Here is an 18,787-nt window from a genome sequence, read left to right as displayed (position 1 = left end):
TGAAGCGGGAATAAAAGTTATCCCCCAAAAAAAAATAGTTCTTCGCTTTGAACTTACCCCCCAAACCTAAATCTGCCAGGATGGAGGTAACAGAATCAGATGCGCTCACAACAAAAACCCCCCAAAAAAACAGTTCTTCGCTTGAAGGACAAGTTTGGCTTATTGGCAAGCTGTGATTTTTTCACAAACTTAAGTTGTCAATCTTGAACTTAGGTTTGGCGGGTGGAAGTTCTCAAGTTTGGGTATTTTCGATTTTCAGTGTAAGTAGTGCATGTGTTGGCCTATCGCGAGGTACTGAAAATGGTTTTTGTTTACTTTTGGAGATAGAATCAATTAAAATTACCAATCTTATAATACTTTTCTCATTCAAAGTAAAAAATCTAAATTTTATTTTGGCCAACAAATTTATAACTTTGGAAATCTATTCAAAATTCAAAAAAATTGTGAAATCTGTGAATATTTCAAAATTCTGTGTTCTGTGACACAGATTCTTTGATGCAAATTTGCTCAAAATTCTGTGATATTGCAATTTTTTCTGAGATTTCGGCAACTTTGGTCATGTCTCAAGTCACTTGTGTCTGTAGACTGAGTCGATTTGGGGTCTTTTTTTGATTTCTCAAACCCTGGGGTCTTAAAAGCTCACTTTTTGTTCAAAACTTATCCGTATTTTTTGCAGAACTTTTAAGCAACGTTTACATGAGAAATTTTGACTTTGAGGTTTGTATTAGAAAATTGAATATTTTGTTCTGAAAAATCAGCATCATTTTTGTTTCTTCTGTGGAACGAAGCCTGCTAATGGTTTTTGAGCTAATTTTCCGTTGAACAACTTTGTCACCGACCGTTACTTCGTATCTTATTGGGTTATTAGCTGTTGAATAGGAGTATGTCTTTTGCGCATTGAAAAACAATCAACTCAACTGACATCACTGCTGGTTCCCAGCGAGGTATTGCATGGTTACTTTTCAATCATATTTTATCCCACTGTCAATTTAAAAAAATCCGCGTTTTGATAAGTGCTAGTAAAAATGACTCAGTTTTTTTACTCTAAGCCAGCGTATTAACCCGCGAAAACTGTGTAAAAATCCGTGCTATTTGCAGAACAAAACCTTTAAAGAACCATGCAAAAAACCATATGAAAAAAGACCTCAGTGTATTACTACAAAATTAGTGAACAGTTTATTCAGACTATCACTTTTAAAAAAAAAAGTCGAGTTGTCATAATGTATGAAATTCACATTATAGCATTAAATATCCATTTAATTTATTGCAATTGAAGCTCGAATATTTGAAGTATTCCAATAATTTTATCATTATTATTTTCCCAAACGATTCCCAAAAGTTTTGTTCAATCGATTCTGAAACCGAACAAACTAGTAAAACATCGACAACGTCAGCCGGCTCCCCGATTCGCTAATTAGTACCATTTAGTTTCAATTATCATCTGTAGCAACAGGGCTGGCGATGGCGCCTGCAGCCGTTGCATTCCAGAAGCTTTAACTAAACCCGGACCGGACGGTTGATAGGAATGGTGGCCCGCCAAACCGCACCCCTGCGTCTCATTGATGGGACGAAGGGGAGGTGCATGAAAACACTTAAATACATATATAGGCATCGCTGCACCACATTCTGTTCCATTAGGCAGGGAAGATCACAACGAAGTTAATGCCGCGCATGGCGAAATCAATCACCGTCATGACGACGAGGTGGTCAGTTCGGTGTGTAAAATATACATGTCTATATATTTTTTTAATTTACGGGCGTTAATACCTTGTTGTGCACAAAATAAATGCCGAGAAATGGAACGGGCAACGTTTACGGCGCGTACGACAAAATTGACCCTAATCGACAAAAGCTCATTAACTGCAACCAATGAATAATGAATGTTAAGACCAAGCGTTAGTATCAATACATTCCTACTCGCAAATATTCTAACGACACAAGTTACTCTGAAGTCCTACACAAACAATCAGCTTTATCTAGTTATGAGGTCCATTTTTCTGAAATCAACAGCTTTCCTTGTACCCAAAAACATTCTACGTACAAAATTTTATTCTATTTTCTTGATTCGAGCTGTAATGCTATTTCTAGGAGCCTCCTACTCCCTTCCCAGAAAAGAAAGAGGTCCTTGGATCACCATTTGAACCATTGCGAGCGTAATAAACTCTAGCACGTCGTTCACGATAAGTTCTGGGGGTATGCCGAAATTTGTATTTCATTTATATGGGACCAAAGCAGTTCTCAAGATATTTAAAAAATGTATTTCCATCTCTCAGTCCTTTAGTTTCCACAAAACATAGGAAGGGAGGCTCTTCGGAAGCTTCATAGAAACATTAAGAAAAGAGGTAGGCTGAGGCTCGTTATCCAAACATACGGGAAAACTTTACCTCGTGTCCAAGTATCCTCGCAAGTCATATTAGGTTACATTTGCTCGATCTGTTCTCGAGTTATACAAACAAATGTGTTTCTTTTGTATGGGAACCTGACCTTGCCCGGTTTCAAAAAGTTGTAATATGCATAAGGGTGTGTAAGATTTACACTGTTTTCGAATTTAAAAACGCCTGCTGTCTTAGTAAGGGTTAATCATCAAAGATCTTCACATTATTTTATTAGGATTCTTCTAACATTGCTAGCCAAATGTTTTCTTCATAGATATTCCGTTAGCGAATAATCCTCACCACAGGTCAGTTAAATGGTCATTATTTGAACTTGAGGCGTGTTGCTCAGCATTCGGACAATCACGAGATATTTGAACAGAATGGCGAAGTTTTTCCACACAACAAATTGAAATTATAGAGTATTATTTAACCGAACTAGTTCTGAAATTTTGAAAAAATCGGTTATTGATGTCATTTGGGTCTATTTTCAACTGAACATCGTTAATCGATTTTCGACAGACACAGAGCCCCCTTAGGAACTCCTCGGAGGAACAGCCCGGAGTCCTTTCGGGCACTCTACTAAGTCTTCTTTGGAAAATCTAAAGAGTCAACGAAATTGCATTAAGGAACTCTACGGAGTCGTGAATTCCTCGGAGTCCTCTCGATAACTTCACAAAGTCTCCCCGATAACATCACATATTCCTCTTAGACACTACTCCGATTGCTTTGAGGAGCTCAACAGAGTTCCATAAGACACATTACGTCGTCTTCTTGAATTCCCTATAGAACCCTCTCAAAACCTCTACAAAGTTTTCTAGGAAACTCTACCCAGTTACCTCAAGAACTTCATGATTCCGCATGAAATCAGCGGAACTTCTTCAGGAAATTCTCATATTCCCCTCAGAAACTCTGCATATTCCCGCCAAGAACACTAGGGAGTCTTCTAAAAAAAACCACAGAGTCCTCTCAGTATCTTAACGGAGTCTTCTTGGAAACTCAACGGAGTGCTCTCAAGAAGCTTAATGGAGTACTCTTAGTAACATAACGGAGTCGTTTGGGTTCGTCCTCTTAAGAAATCTCTTAGGTAACGTTCAAGAACTCCCCAGAATTCTTATTAACCCCACGAATTTGCCGTTTTCTCAAAGAGTGTGTTCTGGAAATCTGCGAATTCCCGCCCTGTCTGTCTGTCTGTCTGTCTGTCTGTCTGTCTGTCTGTCTGTCTGTCTGTCTGTCTGTCTGTCTGTCTGTCTGTCTGTCTGTCTGTCTGTCTGTCTGTCTGTCTGTCTGTCTGTCTGTCTGTCTGTCTGTCTGTCTGTCTGTCTGTCTGTCTGTCTGTCTGTCTGTCTGTCTGTCTGTCTGTCTGTCTGTCTGTCTGTCTGTCTGTCTGTCTGTCTGTCTGTCTGTCTGTCTGTCTGTCTGTCTGTCTGTCTGTCTGTCTGTCTGTCTGTCTGTCTGTCTGTCTGTCTGTCTGTCTGTCTGTCTGTCTGTCTGTCTGTCTGTCTGTCTGTCTGTCTGTCTGTCTGTCTGTCTGTCTGTCTGTCTGTCTGTCTGTCTGTCTGTCTGTCTGTCTGTCTGTCTGTCTGTCTGTCTGTCTGTCTGTCTGTCTGTCTGTCTGTCTGTCTGTCTGTCTGTCTGTCTGTCTGTCTGTCTGTCTGTCTGTCTGTCTGTCTGTCTGTCTGTCTGTCTGTCTGTCTGTCTGTCTGTCTGTCTGTCTGTCTGTCTGTCTGTCTGTCTGTCTGTCTGTATGTCTGTCTGTATGTCTGTCTGTCTGTCTGTCTGTCTGTCTGTCTGTCTGTCTGTCTGTCTGTCTGTCTGTCTGTCTGTCTGTCTGTCTGTCTGTCTGTCTGTCTGTCTGTCTGTCTGTCTGTCTGTCTGTCTGTCTGTCTGTCTGTCTGTCTGTCTGTCTGTCTGTCTGTCTGTCTGTCTGTCTGTCTGTCTGTCTGTCTGTCTGTCTGTCTGTCTGTCTGTCTGTCTGTCTGTCTGTCTGTCTGTCTGTCTGTCTGTCTGTCTGTCTGTCTGTCTGTCTGTCTGTCTGTCTGTCTGTCTGTCTGTCTGTCTGTCTGTCTGTCTGTCTGTCTGTCTGTCTGTCTGTCTGTCTGTCTGTCTGTCTGTCTGTCTGTCTGTCTGTCTGTCTGTCTGTCTGTCTGTCTGTCTGTCTGTCTGTCTGTCTGTCTGTCTGTCTGTCTGTCTGTCTGTCTGTCTGTCTGTCTGTCTGTCTGTCTGTCTGTCTGTCTGTCTGTCTGTCTGTCTGTCTGTCTGTCTGTCTGTCTGTCTGTCTGTCTGTCTGTCTGTCTGTCTGTCTGTCTGTCTGTCTGTCTGTCTGTCTGTCTGTCTGTCTGTCTGTCTGTCTGTCTGTCTGTCTGTCTGTCTGTCTGTCTGTCTGTCTGTCTGTCTGTCTGTCTGTCTGTCTGTCTGTCTGTCTGTCTGTCTGTCTGTCTGTCTGTCTGTCTGTCTGTCTGTCTGTCTGTCTGTCTGTCTGTCTGTCTGTCTGTCTGTCTGTCTGTCTGTCTGTCTGTCTGTCTGTCTGTCTGTCTGTCTGTCTGTCTGTCTGTCTGTCTGTCTGTCTGTCTGTCTGTCTGTCTGTCTGTCTGTCTGTCTGTCTGTCTGTCTGTCTGTCTGTCTGTCTGTCTGTCTGTCTGTCTGTCTGTCTGTCTGTCTGTCTGTCTGTCTGTCTGTCTGTCTGTCTGTCTGTCTGTCTGTCTGTCTGTTTGGGAGTAATTTCGGCACGAAAAATGTTTTTATGATGGTTTTCTACCCTTTCTTTTCTCCACTGGGGGAGATAGGAAAGGGGGAGGGGGGCTCTCTTACATTTTTTTCACAACACGAAAAATAATCAAGCAAATGGAACCAAATTTTTCATGTAAAGGTATTTCAATACGAGAAATGTTTCTAAGGTTATTTGAGACACCTCTCGTCTTACCGTGGAGAGGAAAGGGGAGCTTCCATACAATTTTTATATATAACTTAAAAATTTATTGATCAAATGGAACCAAATTTGGCATGGGAGAACATTTGAATACGAGAAATGATTGTATGATAAATTGAGGCCTCTCCTTTTTTCTCAGTGGGCAGATATAAATGGGGGAAAGGGGCTGCCATAAAAATTAAGAATTAATCGAACAAATAAAACCAAATTTAGCGACCAAATAGCGGTTGCTTGTGAATTATGTTGTAACTTGATTTAAAATAATTCTCACAAAACAACTAAAATTTTATAAATTTTTACAAAACTTCATTTTTTTAGATTTAAGATGCTCATCGTGCCCCAAAAATGGTGCTTAAACTGCCCAGTGGGGGTTCTCATTATGTCCCTACTGTGACTGATTTTCAGCTTTCGACAAAAAAAAAATTTTTTAAAATGCATTTTTAAACGTTTTCATCTACTTTTGCAAGTTTCAGCCAGTAGGAAAATAGACTTTTTTGTTGTCTGAACGAGGAACAATGATGTAACTCACATATTATAGCTAGCCTAGATAATCTAGGGTCCAAAACGGAATTTTTTAATACTTTTATTTGATTGGAAATGTGTTCGTTTACATCAAGCAATCATTTGTTAACTATTGAGCGAAAAAAAAACAATCAGTCCTCGATAAAAAAAACACGTTATTATAATGAGGAGCATATTGGTTTGTAATGTCCTGCTCTTTTTTATTTTATTTGTATATGGTCTCTTTGTTCCATCACCCGCATTATTTATATTTAAACCCATCAGCATCGACTAGCAGGCAGAAATATATGCTACACAAGAGTAGCTTCGACTGAATTTCAACACATTTCTTTCCACCTTTTTCAACCCTGATCGCCCGGTAGCTTTCCGGAGGAGGTCATATCGAGCTACACCTTCAACCGCTCCTATTGCCACCCCCTCTCTTCAGCGGCACATGTGAAACCTCCTTTCCCGACCACGAACAAATCGACAAACACACCATATTAGTGTGTCTTATTTACACTGTTTTCGAATATAAAATAAAGCCTATGAATTCCCTTTTGGTCCAAACCATCATATGTGTTCTTAAGCTTAACAGATTTTTAAAATGAAATTATGGTACGCCAATTTTTAATAACAGTTTGATGTAAAAAAAATGCAATTTGTTTTTGGGAGATAGTTGTTTTTTTTTTAATTTTTTTTTTAAATTGCCCACGCTCAAATAAAATTTTGACGGAAAATTATACGTTTACTAAAATCAGTACATCTGGTGACTCAAATTTTGGTAACCCTATACATACATATAAAAATTGGCAAAAATAGACAATTTCATGTAGATCAGGTTGTCTAAACATTTCAAGACTGTAGGCTCCATAACTTTCTCGTTTTAACAATGTTTCTAAAAGTTGTATGGGGTGTTCGGCAGTGTTGCTAGACTCCACTGTTTGGGACGTAACAACTTTTTTCTTTTGATTTCAATTACCTTACGGTCTTCTACAAAGAAGTAGTCTAATTTTTTTTTTAAGTCTGATATATTGAAATTTCATTTGCATTGTATGGAAAAAAAATAAAGAAAAACCAAAAAATAACGATGAAAACGACACTTCAAACCAAAACCCCTTAATCTTAATTAAAATCTAAAACAAGTTTATACATTGTATTTGACTAAATGGCAAACTTTTCAGATTATGTACAGGCGTTTCGAAATTTGGAAACAGTGTGAATTTGACACACCCTAATGAATAATCAGTTGCTCGGCTTTCGACGACCAAACCTCTTTTCCGCCGCTCTCGTTCGATCGGCACCTCGCTCTCAATCGGATCGCGGCGCGGCGGCGGTGTGCTAAATTTAAACCTTGCTGCAAAATTTACATGGGATTGGTATGCCACCACCTTCCCTGTACATATGTGCATTCATGTGTGCTTCTTGATTGCTCCTGACTGTTGGGTCATATTTTATTAAACAACGCTCAAGTCGGCGGATTTCAACCTGCGCTCTATTTCCGATGATCGATGATCGATACGTCTCGTGAACTTATTTCGTCTTGTAGCCAGGGAAACAAAAAAAACTAATCTTCTTCCGAAAAAAATTTGCTCTCGAGTGCATTTCGATTCGAATTTACCGAAATTCATAAGGTTAACGATAAGTTTTCGCTCATTCATATGCACAAGAGAAAATTTCTCAATTTTCCATAAAGCGTGTTTGTTAGAGTTACAGTGGAAGCTCAAATATCCACAAGAAAGCACTCTTCGTGCAATTCTTCTCTAGTTTGCTTTCGGTTCTGACGGAGAACATACTAAAACCAGGGAATCAATTAGACTTATTACTCAGATTCAGAATTCAAATTAATAGATCGATGAGAACCATTAACTTAAAAGTGGGGCACAAAATTAAAGAACTGAATACAGGTTTAAGATTAGAATTCCTAATGTCGGGCCAAGATTTTAAAATTTTAAACTTAATAGTATAATTTAGATTGAAATTCTAAATTCCGACACATAACGATTCAAAATGTTATTGTAACAAAAAAATTAGAAATCAATATTAAATTGAAATAGGGAATTAAAATTTAGAGCTCAAAATTGAAGTTTATGTATCAAAATTTCATTTGATTCGATTTATATAACCTTTGAACTTCAAGATTGTTTTGCTGAAGTTATCGCACACTTTCATATTAAAAATTTATAGAATATCTTTGTTTCGATACATAATCGATGTTTGAACGTATTTATCTGGATATGAAAAGACCAGTAAACCAACCAGTAATTTCAACCAGAAAAAAATAACTTAAAATTTGATAATTGCAATCCGCTGACCACATAGCAAATTTAACTATACTTATGGTTAAGATTGCCAGAATTATTTCAGCACTCGTCCGGGACAAATCCGGGCAATTTTATACAAAAACGAGGCAAAATCCGGGCATTTGACTTCAAAATTGACGACCAAAATTCCGGGCAAATTGTGACAAAACCCAGAAATTATTCAACAAAAATTAAGAAAAAAAAAATTGTTCATCACAATTCATTTAAAGTTGTGTTCAAGGATTCCTAAAAACCTTTCATGATTATTTTCATAAAACTTGCTCAAAAAATCCGGAATTTGCTCCCAAATTTAATATTTAATATCCGGGCAATCTGGTAACCTTATTCATGGTAGTGACGATCATATTTGGCATCATTATTTTAACTCTTATTATCCAACAAGTATCAATATTTCTCGTGAGTTAGCATAGTACAGCATAGGGTGACTACAAACATCTTGCATTGGCTGTAACTATCAGTTAGGTTTAGTAAAGGATGTTAGCATTGGAAAATCTACATGGCAAATAGGATTGATGAGATAAGATTATAAATATAAATATTTATTCAATAATAGTAGACGATTCAGCTTGGGTTGACTTGAATGGGATAATCCTTTTGTTTCAATAATGGTGATGAACGATTTTTTTATTAATCCCTGCATCCCCCTGTAATTGTTGCAGTGGTGATCATATGAAAAAGAAACACTTTTTTTCCCGCAAAAAAACTCTATCACGCGATAACATCATACATTTTGTTTTTTTTTTCATCAGTTTCAAGATCTCGAACAACAAATTTTGAAAATCCAGCAAGAGATCATAAATCGTGTTTTTCGTTAATTGCTGATCCTTTGTTTTCCTTCAAAGAATTTTCTCGCAGTAGTAGCAATCGGGAAAAACGTGTTTTTTTCTGACACGTTGAAATAACAATTTTTAAATTCTTATCAATATTTCGATGATCAGCTATTTCCCAGCTTGTCAAACGAACAGCTGATTTTTCGTTGTTTTTTTTTCATTTTTTTGGCATATCATGGTCCGCTGAATAATAACAACATTAAGCATGTTCAATGTACGCGCAGTATCTAACTGTGTTTGACGCCAAAATCAAATGGAAGTTAGACGATATGTGCAACAATAACGTTTTTTGATAAACAATGTGAAATTTGTACTGAAAACGAATATTCAATTCGAACAAATCAAGATTTCTTTTTCGATAAATCATTGAACAAATCTAACAGTTCAAAATAAAAATCAACTGTGATGTTATGATTTTTCGAAACAAAAAACATCAAACGAGCGGACCAACGTCTGTCTCAGGAAATACCTGATACGTTTAAAGAGATTGGAATAGCCTACCTTGTATATTTCAAAGTACTATGAGGCAGATGCTGATGGTATGGTCGCTTTTGTGTTTTGTTTTGAAAAACATCACAGTTGATAGCATAACTTCACAGTTGATCTCTGTTTTGGACATAGAAGATTAGGCTTGTTCAATAATTCCTTTGAAAAAAAAAACTTTTTCTTAACATTAAATGTCGTTTTTTTTTTCAAATACGATAAATCTAGGTTAATCTACCATGAAAAAATATTAAATTGCGGAACAATTTGCTTAACTTCTATTTGACTTTGTCTTCAATAACATTGAAATATTGTTCGTTCATTCATGTTGAATGTTGTATGTATGTTATTATACCATACCAAGATATGCCGAAATTTTGTAAACATGAGAAGTCAGCTGATCGTATAACAAGCTAGGAAATACCAGATTGAAACATTGTTTCCATTTCATCTCAGTTGGCAAAGCAGTTGCCTCCTGAGCCGATGTCCATGAGTTCGAATCAAAGAGTAAAAAAAGTAAACAACACAGTTATACGGAATAAGTTTAATAACTGTCCGCCAACAGCATTCTTGATATAAACCGCAAATAACACAGAGATGTCGAAACGACTATAATCGAGCCAAATAAAATGAACTTGTAGTTTCTTCACTTTTAATCAGTTTAAAGTGATCTCTTGAAACGTTGAATGATTAAATTTGTGATGAGGTGAACAATTTAAATGTTACAAACTTTTATTGTCACAAAAAATTATTTTCGTTTGCCATTTCGAGGTCTCTAAAGGAAACATCTGAAAAGTCACCTCATGTGTGATTGTAGTTAGGAATCACTGTGTCCGAGCCGCGTTTGGATCTGGTAGAAACCCATTAGGTAGCAATAAATTCGCAAAAATTCAATCGAGATTGATCCATTTAGGCCACCGGCTGTCGAAACCGTTCACAGCGCAGGCACCATAACAAGGCCATCCAAAGTGAGTAAGGGAAATATCGTCTGCTGCAATAATTTATTTGAAAAATTTCGAACATCATTCCCTGTTTCTGTTTCCTTTCCTTTCCCGCTTCAATGTATGAAGTGATGAACATCACTAGCGGCGATGGCAAATAAACTGATCCAACAAATTTTAGCCGGCTCATGTTGGGTTACTAAAGAATCGAATACCGCTCTCTGGGGAAGGAAAATGGAGAGCGGCAAGTAAACAAACAACAAAAAAACGAAGCCAAATCATCTGTAAAATCGTAACAGTTAAACACCAGCACCCGACAACGGCAGACCGTGACCGTGAGTGAGGTGCTCCCAGCTCACCGAATTGGAAATTCCCGAAATACTTGGGGAAAATATAGAATTAATTACGTTTAGAGAAGCAACGCTGCTTAGCACCACCTTGTTGTGCATTATGGCAACGGAGGTTTTTTTTCTGTAAATTTTTGTGTTTTCCTCATTCACGATTCCCCTTAGCATTCCTCTGTTGTTGCGTCTCTCCTATTTTTTTTTAAACCAACGCCGACGCTAGGTTTCGCGTGCTTTTTAAACGGTTCTTATTTTAGTATCTTTAAGCCGGAGAAACAATCAGAAGGAAAATTCAACTACCTTATTCATTGACATAACGATGCAGCGAAATGATGTATTTCGACGCTAATCAATAACCCACTGAGGATGCTAGCAAGTAGCTAGTGAAATACCAGTATTTGGGTCTTTCAAATACTATAGCTGAATTCAAAGGAAGCTTCGACTACTTTGAAATCTTAAGATAACGCTTTGGGGTTTTCAGGCGGCAAAAAGTGGTCTCTTATGGATCGCTATTTTATGTTTAATTACTAGTTAATGCCTTGATATTTGTCCAAGATATCCACAGATGTTAAACTTATCCTTTTGGATACTAAATGCACCACAGACATCAAACACTAAAAAATTGAAATAAAGAAAATAAATCAATTTTTATTTTGGAAAATATATCCAGCTAATTCTATTTTTTTTCATTTCAACTGTTTAAAATTTTTACACACTAATTTGATGTGAGTATGATAAAAGTGAGTGAATCTAAACCTAATTAGAAAAAGCTCCGGATTTACCCATTTTTTCTCTGATTTCTGGTTCTAAAAATTCAATGAAAGAGTTTCCAGGTACTAGTACCTGGAATTTATTTTTTTATATTTTTGTAAATAAAAAAATAAATTCCAGGTACTTTCAAGTATCGTTTTCAAAGTTATAGTAAAATAAACCGAAAAATTAAAAAACACGGTAGTTTTTTTTTTATTTAAACATCATTTGCCGTAATTAAAATACACTGAATGTTGAACATTTATAAAATAGTGGAATAACTTTTTGCCGCCTTAATATATGAAACAGTAGACAGGTCTATCCCCAAGTAACACCGATAGTTTTATTAGACTCCTCAAGCCCCTTATAAAACCGAAACTGTATCTCGTAGCGTGCTATAAAACTTAAAATGAATCCTTCTTTGGCTAATTTATCCTTAAAATCTCCAATATTTTCCTCGATGGAGCTTTCAGTAACTCCATTCTTGACTGACATAGTTCAAGTTTGATTAAATTTTATTCGTTGCTCGTTCTCTCCACCTTATAATAGCACTCCATTAGCATATCCATAATTCACCACACCATTTCTGGCGCCCCGCTTATGCCATTGACGCTTTTCGACGGGTTGGAAACGGTTCATTCACCAAGTCGTGGATTTGTCGTGGTGTCTGTACCAGATCGATGCCAGGCTGCTTGCTAATTCATTGACGTGCCCGCAGTGTGCCCTTCGCAATTCGAGGTTGTGCGATTTTTTTTGGGTTTTGTTTTGCTGTCCCTGCCGCATGGTTGCGCTCATTCAAGGCGAAAGTTTGAACGCTTTCGATTCGGGGTTTTAAACGTTAGCGGAAAATGGCTCCAAACCGTAGTTGAAAATGAAATATAGAAACATCAGTTGCATTTTGATTTGTATTTCATAAAAATCTCCAAAAACTGAAATGAACTCTAAAAATAACATGAAAGTCACCCTCTGGCTTTTTGTGGAATAATTCATCACCGTTTAATGTACTTTTCTTTACTATGTTATCAGAATGTAGCGCCTCGTTTTTTATAGGTTTTATTCGCGCTCCAGTCTTATCGATGTTTTGACTGTTCTTCTTTCAGTCTTGGTCGTCTAATGACATCGTTATCGTTATCAGTATGACCGACAGACATTATCAGTTACTAGCACTTTTTTAATCGTCTAAAGATCATCCAATATACTTTCTGCTTTTTCTTCGATGAACCTTTCAGTAATTCCTAACTAATAGGCATAGTGACATTATTTATTTGTGTTTTTATGTTTCTAAATAATTATTTAAGAGGAGAAATCACCGTGAATTTGTTTTATGAAATGAATTTGCGGCTTTATCGGTGAGGGTTAAAGAGTTGAAATGAAAGACGGATAGAAGATCAGAAGAAAATTCTAAGGTGGTGAAAAGAGCGAAGAGCATTTGAAATAGAAGCTTGACCACATACTAAATTCTTTGTCCCACACCAATTAACTGTATTGAAGAAGTAGTACCCAATAGAGAAGGCACTACGTTTTTCGATACAGTTAATTATGGATGGTTCGACCGCCATGTGAGTGTGCACATGTGCCGAACGGACAAAAAATTTAGCATGTGGTTGCTCTGTTAAGTCTTCTATTGTGCGATATCGTTCCATCGATGGCTAGGTAGATTTCTTATTTTCGTTTTGTGCGGATGTTCCAACTGGATTGAGTTGTCGCATACGGTCAACGGTCAGAAATCTTGGCCTAACTATTTTCGATTATCGGAACGATGTTTTGTAATTGATTTTTATAGCCGAATTATTTTTATTATTTAAGAGGAGAAATCACCGTGAATTTGTTTTATGAAATGAATTTGCGGCTTTATCGGTGAGGGTTAAAGAGTTGAAATGAAAGACGGATAGAAGATCAGAAGAAAATTCTAAGGTGGTGAAAAGAGCGAAGAGCATTTGAAATAGAAGCTTGACCACATACTAAATTCTTTGTCCCACACCAATTAACTGTATTGAAGAAGTAGTACCCAATAGAGAAGGCACTACGTTTTTCGATACAGTTAATTATGGATGGTTCGACCGCCATGTGAGTGTGCACATGTGCCGAACGGACAAAAAATTTAGCATGTGGTTGCTCTGTTAAGTCTTCTATTGTGCGATATCGTTCCATCGATGGCTAGGTAGATTTCTTATTTTCGTTTTGTGCGGATGTTCCAACTGGATTGAGTTGTCGCATACGGTCAACGGTCAGAAATCTTGGCCTAACTATTTTCGATTATCGGAACGATGTTTTGTAATTGATTTTTATAGCCGAATTATTTTTATTATTTAAGAGGAGAAATCACCGTGAATTTGTTTTATGAAATGAATTTGCGGCTTTATCGGTGAGGGTTAAAGAGTTGAAATGAAAGACGGATAGAAGATCAGAAGAAAATTCTAAGGTGGTGAAAAGAGCGAAGAGCATTTGAAATAGAAGCTTGACCACATACTAAATTCTTTGTCCCACACCAATTAACTGTATTGAAGAAGTAGTACCCAATAGAGAAGGCACTACGTTTTTCGATACAGTTAATTATGGATGGTTCGACCGCCATGTGAGTGTGCACATGTGCCGAACGGACAAAAAATTTAGCATGTGGTTGCTCTGTTAAGTCTTCTATTGTGCGATATCGTTCCATCGATGGCTAGGTAGATTTCTTATTTTCGTTTTGTGCGGATGTTCCAACTGGATTGAGTTGTCGCATACGGTCAACGGTCAGAAATCTTGGCCTAACTATTTTCGATTATCGGAACGATGTTTTGTAATTGATTTTTATAGCCGAATTATTTTTATTATTTAAGAGGAGAAATCACCGTGAATTTGTTTTATGAAATGAATTTGCGGCTTTATCGGTGAGGGTTAAAGAGTTGAAATGAAAGACGGATAGAAGATCAGAAGAAAATTCTAAGGTGGTGAAAAGAGCGAAGAGCATTTGAAATAGAAGCTTGACCACATACTAAATTCTTTGTCCCACACCAATTAACTGTATTGAAGAAGTAGTACCCAATAGAGAAGGCACTACGTTTTTCGATACAGTTAATTATGGATGGTTCGACCGCCATGTGAGTGTGCACATGTGCCGAACGGACAAAAAATTTAGCATGTGGTTGCTCTGTTAAGTCTTCTATTGTGCGATATCGTTCCATCGATGGCTAGGTAGATTTCTTATTTTCGTTTTGTGCGGATGTTCCAACTGGATTGAGTTGTCGCATACGGTCAACGGTCAGAAATCTTGGCCTAACTATTTTCGATTATCGGAACGATGTTTTGTAATTGATTTTTATAGCCGAATTATTTTTATTATTTAAGAGGAGAAATCACCGTGAATTTGTTTTATGAAATGAATTTGCGGCTTTATCGGTGAGGGTTAAAGAGTTGAAATGAAAGACGGATAGAAGATCAGAAGAAAATTCTAAGGTGGTGAAAAGAGCGAAGAGCATTTGAAATAGAAGCTTGACCACATACTAAATTCTTTGTCCCACACCAATTAACTGTATTGAAGAAGTAGTACCCAATAGAGAAGGCACTACGTTTTTCGATACAGTTAATTATGGATGGTTCGACCGCCATGTGAGTGTGCACATGTGCCGAACGGACAAAAAATTTAGCATGTGGTTGCTCTGTTAAGTCTTCTATTGTGCGATATCGTTCCATCGATGGCTAGGTAGATTTCTTATTTTCGTTTTGTGCGGATGTTCCAACTGGATTGAGTTGTCGCATACGGTCAACGGTCAGAAATCTTGGCCTAACTATTTTCGATTATCGGAACGATGTTTTGTAATTGATTTTTATAGCCGAATTATTTTTATTATTTAAGAGGAGAAATCACCGTGAATTTGTTTTATGAAATGAATTTGCGGCTTTATCGGTGAGGGTTAAAGAGTTGAAATGAAAGACGGATAGAAGATCAGAAGAAAATTCTAAGGTGGTGAAAAGAGCGAAGAGCATTTGAAATAGAAGCTTGACCACATACTAAATTCTTTGTCCCACACCAATTAACTGTATTGAAGAAGTAGTACCCAATAGAGAAGGCACTACGTTTTTCGATACAGTTAATTATGGATGGTTCGACCGCCATGTGAGTGTGCACATGTGCCGAACGGACAAAAAATTTAGCATGTGGTTGCTCTGTTAAGTCTTCTATTGTGCGATATCGTTCCATCGATGGCTAGGTAGATTTCTTATTTTCGTTTTGTGCGGATGTTCCAACTGGATTGAGTTGTCGCATACGGTCAACGGTCAGAAATCTTGGCCTAACTATTTTCGATTATCGGAACGATGTTTTGTAATTGATTTTTATAGCCGAATTATTTTTATTATTTAAGAGGAGAAATCACCGTGAATTTGTTTTATGAAATGAATTTGCGGCTTTATCGGTGAGGGTTAAAGAGTTGAAATGAAAGACGGATAGAAGATCAGAAGAAAATTCTAAGGTGGTGAAAAGAGCGAAGAGCATTTGAAATAGAAGCTTGACCACATACTAAATTCTTTGTCCCACACCAATTAACTGTATTGAAGAAGTAGTACCCAATAGAGAAGGCACTACGTTTTTCGATACAGTTAATTATGGATGGTTCGACCGCCATGTGAGTGTGCACATGTGCCGAACGGACAAAAAATTTAGCATGTGGTTGCTCTGTTAAGTCTTCTATTGTGCGATATCGTTCCATCGATGGCTAGGTAGATTTCTTATTTTCGTTTTGTGCGGATGTTCCAACTGGATTGAGTTGTCGCATACGGTCAACGGTCAGAAATCTTGGCCTAACTATTTTCGATTATCGGAACGATGTTTTGTAATTGATTTTTATAGCCGAATTATTTTTATTATTTAAGAGGAGAAATCACCGTGAATTTGTTTTATGAAATGAATTTGCGGCTTTATCGGTGAGGGTTAAAGAGTTGAAATGAAAGACGGATAGAAGATCAGAAGAAAATTCTAAGGTGGTGAAAAGAGCGAAGAGCATTTGAAATAGAAGCTTGACCACATACTAAATTCTTTGTCCCACACCAATTAACTGTATTGAAGAAGTAGTACCCAATAGAGAAGGCACTACGTTTTTCGATACAGTTAATTATGGATGGTTCGACCGCCATGTGAGTGTGCACATGTGCCGAACGGACAAAAAATTTAGCATGTGGTTGCTCTGTTAAGTCTTCTATTGTGCGATATCGTTCCATCGATGGCTAGGTAGATTTCTTATTTTCGTTTTGTGCGGATGTTCCAACTGGATTGAGTTGTCGCATACGGTCAACGGTCAGAAATCTTGGCCTAACTATTTTCGATTATCGGAACGATGTTTTGTAATTGATTCTTCTGATCTTCTATCCGTCTTTCATTTCAACTCTTTAACCCTCACCGATAAAGCCGCAAATTCATTTCATAAAACAAATTCACGGTGATTTCTCCTCTTAAATAATAAAAATAATTCGGCTATAAAAATCAATTACAAAACATCGTTCCGATAATCGAAAATAGTTAGGCCAAGATTTCTGACCGTTGACCGTATGCGACAACTCAATCCAGTTGGAACATCCGCACAAAACGAAAATAAGAAATCTACCTAGCCATCGATGGAACGATATCGCACAATAGAAGACTTAACAGAGCAACCACATGCTAAATTTTTTGTCCGTTCGGCACATGTGCACACTCACATGGCGGTCGAACCATCCATAATTAACTGTATCGAAAAACGTAGTGCCTTCTCTATTGGGTACTACTTCTTCAATACAGTTAATTGGTGTGGGACAAAGAATTTAGTATGTGGTCAAGCTTCTATTTCAAATGCTCTTCGCTCTTTTCACCACCTTAGAATTTTCTTCTGATCTTCTATCCGTCTTTCATTTCAACTCTTTAACCCTCACCGATAAAGCCGCAAATTCATTTCATAAAACAAATTCACGGTGATTTCTCCTCTTAAATAATAAAAATAATTCGGCTATAAAAATCAATTACAAAACATCGTTCCGATAATCGAAAATAGTTAGGCCAAGATTTCTGACCGTTGACCGTATGCGACAACTCAATCCAGTTGGAACATCCGCACAAAACGAAAATAAGAAATCTACCTAGCCATCGATGGAACGATATCGCACAATAGAAGACTTAACAGAGCAACCACATGCTAAATTTTTTGTCCGTTCGGCACATGTGCACACTCACATGGCGGTCGAACCATCCATAATTAACTGTATCGAAAAACGTAGTGCCTTCTCTATTGGGTACTACTTCTTCAATACAGTTAATTGGTGTGGGACAAAGAATTTAGTATGTGGTCAAGCTTCTATTTCAAATGCTCTTCGCTCTTTTCACCACCTTAGAATTTTCTTCTGATCTTCTATCCGTCTTTCATTTCAACTCTTTAACCCTCACCGATAAAGCCGCAAATTCATTTCATAAAACAAATTCACGGTGATTTCTCCTCTTAAATAATAAAAATAATTCGGCTATAAAAATCAATTACAAAACATCGTTCCGATAATCGAAAATAGTTAGGCCAAGATTTCTGACCGTTGACCGTATGCGACAACTCAATCCAGTTGGAACATCCGCACAAAACGAAAATAAGAAATCTACCTAGCCATCGATGGAACGATATCGCACAATAGAAGACTTAACAGAGCAACCACATGCTAAATTTTTTGTCCGTTCGGCACATGTGCACACTCACATGGCGGTCGAACCATCCATAATTAACTGTATCGAAAAACGTAGTGCCTTCTCTATTGGGTACTACTTCTTCAATACAGTTAATTGGTGTGGGACAAAGAATTTAGTATGTGGTCAAGCTTCTATTTCAAATGCTCTTCGCTCTTTTCACCACCTTAGAATTTTCTTCTGATCTTCTATCCGTCTTTCATTTCAACTCTTTAACCCTCACCGATAAAGCCGCAAATTCATTTCATAAAACAAATTCACGGTGATTTCTCCTCTTAAATAATAAAAATAATTCGGCTATAAAAATCAATTACAAAACATCGTTCCGATAATCGAAAATAGTTAGGCCAAGATTTCTGACCGTTGACCGTATGCGACAACTCAATCCAGTTGGAACATCCGCACAAAACGAAAATAAGAAATCTACCTAGCCATCGATGGAACGATATCGCACAATAGAAGACTTAACAGAGCAACCACATGCTAAAAATTTTTTGTCCGTTCGGCACATGTGCACACTCACATGGCGGTCGAACCATCCATAATTAACTGTATCGAAAAACGTAGTGCCTTCTCTATTGGGTACTACTTCTTCAATACAGTTAATTGGTGTGGGACAAAGAATTTAGTATGT

At 37.4% G+C, this 18,787-nt stretch overlaps 1 protein-coding gene across 13 annotated transcripts in view; it reads left to right on the top strand.

Moving 5' to 3' along the window:
• LOC129742688 (C-terminal-binding protein) overlaps window positions 1-18,787 on the top strand; it is a 127,824-nt gene that overhangs the window by 62,666 nt on the left and 46,371 nt on the right. The window lies entirely within an intron of this gene.

This window comes from Uranotaenia lowii, chromosome 1 (assembly GCF_029784155.1).
Source record: "Uranotaenia lowii strain MFRU-FL chromosome 1, ASM2978415v1, whole genome shotgun sequence".
NCBI classification, from domain to species: Eukaryota; Metazoa; Arthropoda; class Insecta; order Diptera; family Culicidae; genus Uranotaenia; species Uranotaenia lowii.
This window is presented reverse-complemented; position numbering and strand designations above follow the sequence as displayed.